The sequence below is a fragment of the Notamacropus eugenii genome, chromosome 3 (assembly GCF_028372415.1).
Source record: "Notamacropus eugenii isolate mMacEug1 chromosome 3, mMacEug1.pri_v2, whole genome shotgun sequence".
NCBI classification, from domain to species: domain Eukaryota; kingdom Metazoa; phylum Chordata; class Mammalia; order Diprotodontia; family Macropodidae; genus Notamacropus; species Notamacropus eugenii.
Window position 1 is genome coordinate 293,157,297 of NC_092874.1, and position 8,644 is coordinate 293,165,940.

An 8,644-nucleotide genomic window follows, 5' to 3' on the forward strand; every position below is an offset into this window, starting at 1 on the left:
CCCTCTGTTTCCTGTCTTACTATCATTAAAAGTGATGGTAGACACTTAATAAATGCTTGTTTATTTGACTTCAGTATACATAGGACCTTCTGTTCTGCCTCTGAGCTCCTTAGAATAGAAGAGGAGTAATAGGATTGCTAAGTCAACAATTTGGTAACTTGGTGATAAGAGTACTGGACCAGGAGTCAGGAAAATCTGAATCCAAAGCCCCATTCTGATACTTACTGGCTAAGTGACTATGGGGAAGTCACTTAAATTTCTGGCCCTCAGTGTCATCATCTCTAAAATGAGGATATTGGACTGAATAATCCCTAAGATCCATTTCAAAACTAAACTGAGAACTATGGTCCTAAATATGAGTCAAGTTCTCTCTTCATGACATGAAACTGGCTATCCAAGGGTTTGCTTAATTAAGGTATACAGGAATGCACATACATATTCCACCCCTTCACATTCACACACAGCACGCATACAACCTAGAGTTGGGGAACTACAGGAGGAAGGAAGGAAGGAAGGAACAAAGGAACGAAGGAAGGAAAGAAAGTCAAGGGAAGGAGGGAGGGAGGAATAAAAGAGGGAGAGAGAAAAGATTTATTAAGGGTTTGCTAGGCACCATGCTTAAAATACAAGCAAAGGAAAGACAGTTCCTGCTCTTAGATTACATTCTAATGGGGAAGATACACATAAAAGGGAGCTGAAGGGGGAAGGGAACAGGAAGGTGCTAGATGCAACGGGTTTTAAAGTCCAGAATATCAGAATGAGGGTGAGGAGGAGAGTGAAGGTACAGTGACCTGGGCCCTTCCACAAAATGGACGCTCCAGGAGGAGCTCCCCAGTGAGAGAAGGGGTGCCTAGAAACTTCCTAAAGACTTGACTTCATGAGGATTTGTCTGCCTTGTTGCTGCCCCCAACCCTGCCCGACTTGTTGGAACATTCAGCTTAGCTGAGATTGGGTTTCAGACGAAGCATCGCATTTTGGGATTTTGTTCCTTTATTGTACCATGTGACTCCAAGGGATTCCGGTAGCTCTGAGATGTTCTGGGTAGGAGATCAAGCATCACTCTCTGAGTCAGGTTAATTTCCACAGGGGCCTCAGGTGCATTTAAGTAATGCTTCAGTAACTCACTCAGGTCTTTGAAGTCATTTTGCTTGGCTGCTGCTGTCAATGGAGTTGATCATTGGGGTCCCCTGAGAATTCCGTCTCTAGATCGATTGCCTTGCTGCTTTCCCCATATTCAATGTGGGCTATTTTGGGTAACCAGTGATTTTCATCTCAGCCCAACTTCTCACCAGTGCAATACTGTCATCTACAACCCTTGCAGATTCCACCAGTCCAACAGTAAAAAGCCTTGAATCAGGTCAGAAAAGCATTATAAATAATCAGAGGGAGTGAAGCAGCAGCAGTAACATTCTCTGTCCTTACATCCAGATGATCACAACCTCTTAGACCAGCCAAAGTGATGGGTTGGGATGAAATTTCCAGAGGAAGGGTTCTGAGAGAGCAGGAGAAAACTCTCCCTACGCTCATGTGGGGTAAAGAAGCTCTCAGTTGCTACTCCATTTCCTCAGTAACAAAAAAAGAAGAAAGAAAAGGAGGGAGGAAAAAGGGAGGTACAGATAAAGGAAGGAATGGAAGGAGCAAGGGAGGAAAGAAGGAAGAGAGGAAGGCAGGGAGGAAAATAGGAAGAGAAGAATAGAGGGAGGAAAAGGGAGGAAGGGAAGGAATAAGGAAGGGAGGGGGGAAAAGGAAGGAAAGGAGGGAGGGAGGAAAGTAGGAAAGAAGAAAAGAAGGAAGGAAGAAATGGAGGGAACAAGGGAAAAAGGAAGGTAGGAAAGAAGGGAGAGAGGAAGGGAGGGAGCAAATGAGAAAAGGAGGAAGGAAAGAAGGAAGAGGAGGGAGGAGGGAGAAAAAAGGAGGAAGGGAGGGAAGGAGGAAAGGAGGAAGAAATGAAGGGAAGGAAAAAGAAAGGAAGGAAAGGAGGGTGTGAGGAAAGAAGGAAGGGAAGGAGGGAGGGAGGGACCCCCTAGAGACTGAATTTCCCTTGACTCTGACTCTGGACTACCAGCTCTATTTACATGGAATCAATTTCTTAGGGTTCCATCTTCCACAGTTTCCAGAAGTTAAACAGGCCAATCCTATCCCATCACCCAAACACTTATTAAATGCCTACTATGTGTAAAGCCCCTGTGTTAGGCAGTCCTTGGAATTTGTGTTCTCCAGGGGTTGCAACATATAAATAGATGAACCAAGGATAGGGACTAGGGACCTCCCAGTAGAGGAAAGTCCCTATGCCAATGGAAGTTAGCACACTATCTGTAACTTAGAATCTCAGAGGGTTTCCTAGAGCTCTGAGAGATCAAATGATTTGCCCAGGATCACGCTAGTAATAGCTAACAATTATATATTTCTTTAAGGTTTTCAAAGTACTTTACAAATAACATCTCATTTGATTCTCACAACCCTACAAAGTAGGTGCTATTATTACCTCCATTTTCTGGTTGAGGAAACTGAGGAAGAAAGAGGTTAAGTAACTTATCCAGGGTCACACAGTTCCTAAGTGTCTGAGGGCATATTTGAACTCAGGTCTTCTTGACTCCAGGCTCATGGTTCCTATCCCATACCATCTAACTGCTTCTGCCACATTCTAGCCCCACACAAGTGGAGGTGGGTTTTGTACCCAGGTCCTCTTATCTTTAAGTCTGACTCTATCCACTTCATCATACCTCCTCTCTCAGAGAAGGGAAAGCATGCTAACCTACTGGAGGATCAAGGCAAGCTTCCTGTAGGAGTTGGCCCATGAGTGTAGTGGCAGGACCACCATTCCCTTGGGCAGCTAGAGGGTGCCATAGTGTAAAGAGCACTGAACTTGGAATCAGGAAGATTCATCTTTTGAGTTCAAATCCAGCCTCAGACACTTATTAGCTGTGTGACCCTGGGTAAATCACTTAAACCTGTTTGTCTCCTCCCCAAATTAAACTGGTCAAGTTCAGCTTTCTACTCATTGCCATGTGGGAGCAAGCACCTCAAAACCCCCTTTTCTATTTGGCTCTTTTTCAAATTCACATCTTTTTTAATTTTAATTTTTTAAATTAAATTATTTTATTTGTTTTCAGTGTTTGAAAATCACTTCCATATAGCATAGATTATTTCCCCTCCCTCCCTTTCCTTTCCTCCTCCTTCCCCACTCCCTCCTTGAGACAGCATACAATCTTATATAGGTTCTACATGTACATTCCTATTAAATACATGTTGCAAAGAATAATTAAAATGAATGGGAGAATCTGTAAAACAAAACAAAACAATACAAAAGAAAATCATCTGCTTCTATCTGTAATCCAATTCCATAGTTCTTTCTCTGGATGTGGAAGGCATTTTGTCTCAAGTCCATTGGAAATTTTTTCAGTCCATGCATTGCAATGAAGTACTGAGTCTACCAGAAAAATTCCTCGCACACTGCAGTTGTTGCTATGTACAGAGTTCTCCTGGTTCTGCTCCTCTCACTCAGCATCAGATCATATAAGTCTTTCCAGGCCTCTCTGAAGTCTTCCTGTTCATTGTTTCTCATAGCACAATAGTATTCCATTACATTCATATACCACAACTTGTTCAGCCATTCCCCAATGGATGGGCATCCCCTTGATTTCCAGTTTTTGGCCACCACAAAGAGACCTGCTATAAACAAATTCACATCTCTCTCTCTCTCTCTCTCTCTCTCTCTCTCTCTCTCTCTCTCTCTCTCTAAAAGCCCCCAGGCTTTTGATGTCTTAGTAATTTCCTTGCCTTATCCTTGTTGAGACTTGAAGGCAAATTATTCATTATCATCATTTGTGGAACTTTGTGAGAAATGGTTAACAAATGGATGAATCAAACCACATTAGTGGTTGTGGAAGCTGAAGGCAATGACTTTCCTAAATGTGTGTGTGTGTTTGTCCTTCATTGCCAAAGAAGACCACACCATCAAAGAAATGATGACATGACTTGCACTTTTTTTTTTTTTTTGAGTGAGGGAGGGCTGTGCAGGTCACCAGACTCACTTCTCCTCCAGTGTCATCTGAATCCAGTTACCAGATATTCATCAGGATGACTGGAGATGAACCAGGATGAGGCAATTGGGGTTAAGTGACTTGCCCAAGATCACACAGCTAGTGAATGTCAAGTGTCTGAGGTGAGATTTGAACTCAGGTCCTTCTGACTCCTGCACTGGTGCTCTATCCATTGTACCACCTAGCTGCCCCAGCTTTCCGAAATAGATTTCTCAGAGAACCACCAGCTGGACTCAGTGAAGAGCTACAATGATGAGATGTTACCACAGTGGGAGAGGCAGGGCATTGGACTGTAAGATTATGAAGCCAGCAGTAGCTGTGACCAACAACTCTGATGAGGCAATCAGTCGCTATCCTCTGAGGCTGCCAGTAGCTTGGCTATGTAGGCAAATCCAACCCCGGTTTCCAGGCTGATTTTTGTAAACTGCCCTTCATGCTGGAACATTGACCATGCTCACAGAATCTCTGAGTTGGAAAGGATCTCAGATTCCTTCCAGTAAAATCCAAACCTAAAGCAAGATTGCTTTCATAACATACATAATAAGTGATCATCTAGCCTTTGCTTGAAGACCAGCACTGGACCCAGAAGGCTCTGGAGGGGAAAGTGAGGCTGGTGACTTTGCACAGCCCTCCCTCGCTTAAATCCAATTCATTTGCATGCCATGGCATCACTCCCTGATGTTGTGGTCCTCTTCAAAAATGAAGGACAAAGAGCATCAGCAACCAGTGAAAAGGAATCCCCTGTCTCCTAAGGCAATCCATTCCATTTTTGGACATCTCCAGCCATTAGTTTTTCCTAATATCAAGTCTAAATGTGCCTCTTTTTTCTTCCCCCTCCATTGTTCATAATTCTGCCCTTCTGGACCAGGAAGAACATAGCTCACCCCTCTTCCATATAATAGTTGTTTAATTACTTAGATCAGTTTCACTCCCCCAAGTCTTTTCTTCACTAGGCTAAATAACTTTTCCAAGTGACACTCATATAGCATGATCATGAGCTACTTCACAATCCTGGCTTCCCTCCTCTCAACACTCTCCAGTTTATTTTGCTGTCCTTCCTAAAATGAAGCACCCAGAATTGAACACGATACTCCACAAGGCATCTAACCAGGACAGAGTACATGCTACTTCCTAATTCCACTCTAAGAAAAGAAAATTCAGCCAGAGTTTAGCTATTTAAAACATTTTTGGATTAATTTGTGTACCTAGTGGATCTCCCTGAGTTTCTTTCTGGGCTTTCTAAGTCACAAGTCTGTACTTCTTGAAGGATTCAGGGCAATAAGGGAATAGATGGCTTTCTCAGAGAAGTCTAAGATCTCTCAAGTTTTTTTTGATAACCACATCATGCTATCATCTTGTATTGAACTTGAATTCCACAAAACTCAGGTTTTTTCAGATGAATTGTTGTTGCCTTCCCCCATCTTCTACTTCTAGTAACAACACTTTTATAGTGCTTTAAGGTTTGTAAAAAAATTTATAAATATGATCTCTTTTGGCTCTCATGACAATCCTGTAAATTATCCTAATTTACAGATGAGAAAACTGGGACTGAATGGTCAAGTAACTTGTCTGGGTCACACAATTATTGGATACTTATGAGGTCAATTTAAAAAACACACATTGTTTTCTCCTAAGGAGTGATGGAGCTGGGCTCTCTATGACCTGTGCCCTGATCACTAAGTTTGACAGATGCCACTGGGTCTGCACTAGAATAATAAGGCAAGAAGAATTGATCATTCTGATCAGGCTACCCAGAAGTGTTACCCAGATCAAGCTACCCAGAAATGCCAAAAGTCATAAGTGCATTGTCCAGTTTTGATAGCTCAAAATAGGAATAAATATATAAATGAATAAATTTAATACATAAATTTTAAAAATTTAAGAGTTAATATCACCTTTGACTCAGTTCTGTACTCATGACTTCTTGTAGTGCAAATACATATAAACAGACCCAAGGTTAGTGAGAGCATTCTAAAGTATCGCATGTCTACATATAGGGAGGAGACAGGGATGAGAAAAGAAATTTTTGAAAGACTTTGTATAGACTGTGAGTGCCTTGAGGGAGGGCAGGGACTAGTTGTTTTTGAGGGATGGTTGTTTTGTTTTGTTTTTTTGTCATTTCTTTGTCTGCCTAGCATTTAGTACAGTATCTGACACATGGTAGGTTCCTAATAAATGCTTTCTGACTTGACTTGAACAGTCTCTCAGTTCTAGAGTAGTGACCAGTTCTGTCACATAATTGGTGCTTCATAAATGTTTTTTGACTTGACTTGTTGACCCAAAAAGTCTTTCTCAGTTTCAGTAGTTACCAGTGTCTCTCACATAGTAGATACTTAATAAATGCTTTCTGACTTGACTTGTTGACTTAAACAGTCTCTCAGTTCTAGAGTAGGGACCAGTGTCTAACACATTGTTTGTGCTTAATAAATGGTTTTTGATTTGACTTCTTGACCTGAACAATCTCAGTTCTAGAGTAGTGACTGGTATCTGGCACATAGTAGGCACTTAATAGGTGCTTTCTGACTTGACTTGCTGATCTGATTAGTCTTTCTCCCAGTTCTAGAGTAGTGATCAGTGTCTAAATATAGCCAGTGGGACTATATGTAATACATACTTAGCCAAGTAGCAACCACTCTTTGTAGCTGGCCAATGGCAATCCCACCTCCTCCCCACCATTTGTAGCACCTAAGGTGTTGAACCATCGGGCAACTGTTTATGTGAACCTCTAGGTTTCATACCTAGGGGCTGTCTAAATAAAGGGAACTACCCTGATTGTTTTGATGAGGCTTCCATCTCTAGTGATCTTGTGCTGCCAGAAGTTTCCCATACAGGTAGCCACCTCAGGATTTTTTCCAGGATCTTTTCTTTTCCCTCCAACATCTAGTTAATCTTTATCACCTTTAATGGGGTGTTCTTTGCTATCACATAGTAATTCTTATTGTTTTGGTGTTCCTGAGATTCAAATCCAGGTTTTCTGAGGGTGGGAACATGGAAAAACTATTCTATATCTATGTAACACTTCCTCTGGGTTAGTCTCCAATCCCATACTTGTAAGTCACCTCCCCAGAGCATGGCTGCTACTGTAGGAATAACTCTGTGGGTAGCTTTAGCTCATGAGTCCCCACTGTGGATCTTCCCAATAACAGTCAGACAGTAGATAACATTATCTCCTAGCAAAGTCATTTGCTAAGATGGTGTAATAAAAACTGATTCTTTGTGACCCCATTTGGGGTTTTCTTGGCATAGATACTGAAGTAGTTTGCCAATTCCTTCTCTGAATAAAAGCAGTAAATTAGCTATTTCCCCAACAAACCTGAGTCATGCTCTCTCACAAATGCATGACTTCCATGGAAAGCCTGGGCTCAACTTTAGAGTCCTGTGGTAGTAAAGTGTATGCATAAGATAAATATGTGGCAAAAAAGCAATTTACTTCTGCTAATATTGCAAAGAAGTCCTTTCTTTCTTTGTAGAGATTTCATGTAGCCATCCTTGAGTGCAAACCTCTCTATTGGATGGGTTCTGTTGAGTTTCCTCAGTTTTGCTTCTCTCTGTTAGCTCCCTCTTTTCACTGTAGCCATTTCCAGAAGTTGCTTTCTTCCTTGAGTGACTCTGTATCTATGTCTGTCTGAAGTGTGTCTCAACTCCTTCAACTGGATACAGTGTTGACTACCAGTTGAATAAATTCCTTCAAAGCTACATGGCCAATTGTGAATAGTGGGGAGGAGGAGGAAGGACAAAGAAGTTCCCTCCTCCCCTCCTTTCAGAGCTCTTCTCCATAGGCAGCTCTCAGATTGCAAAAATCTCCCACTCTCAAGTTCCAAAATGTGTCCATATTTAAAGCTGTTAGATGCATGACTAATTTTGTTTGTTTGGCTAATTAATTGTTCTCTTCTCACTCAAACAGAAAGATGTCCCCCCCTCAAAAAGTATTCAGGGTATAGGTACCTTTTTCAGTTAACCACCTCAATAACTCCTTGTGATCACATTCTAGGCCTTTGATTACTGAGGGCTTTCCTCCTCCCTTAAATCTAAAATAGTCCATTGACTTAATAAAGTCATGAACCACAATTTTTTTTAACTGGTATTTTTCATGGAGACAGTTTAAATCCATTAGGGTTCTGTCTAGCCTTAAATCCATTATAGTCTCTCTTAAAGAGAATTAAGCAGGTCTTCCATCTTAAAGGGGAGGTCAAGCCAAAACCTCATAGGAATCACTTGATATATGAGGATGACATCAAACTCTGTGGCTCCACTGAAAACACATTAAACAGTCCCTTCATCTTGGGTAATCATTCTCCAAAGATATCAAAATTCATTTGGACTAATAAATTATAATGAATAATAATGATGGATTAAATTGATACATATGACAAGGAAAGACAGAAATGAAGGGCTTCCAACTTGAATGCAGAAGTCACCTTGAACCAATGGGTGAGTAAAACTCCTATATACCTTCTTCTTCCCCCAAGCAAGAGCCATCAAGAAGAAGAGGAGAAGGAGAAGGTTGTGGCTGAATGCATTAGGAGACTTCCTGGCATCCTGAAAGCAAAACTGAAGGGGAAGGACACATTAAAAGCAATTAACACCTACACAACAGTAAA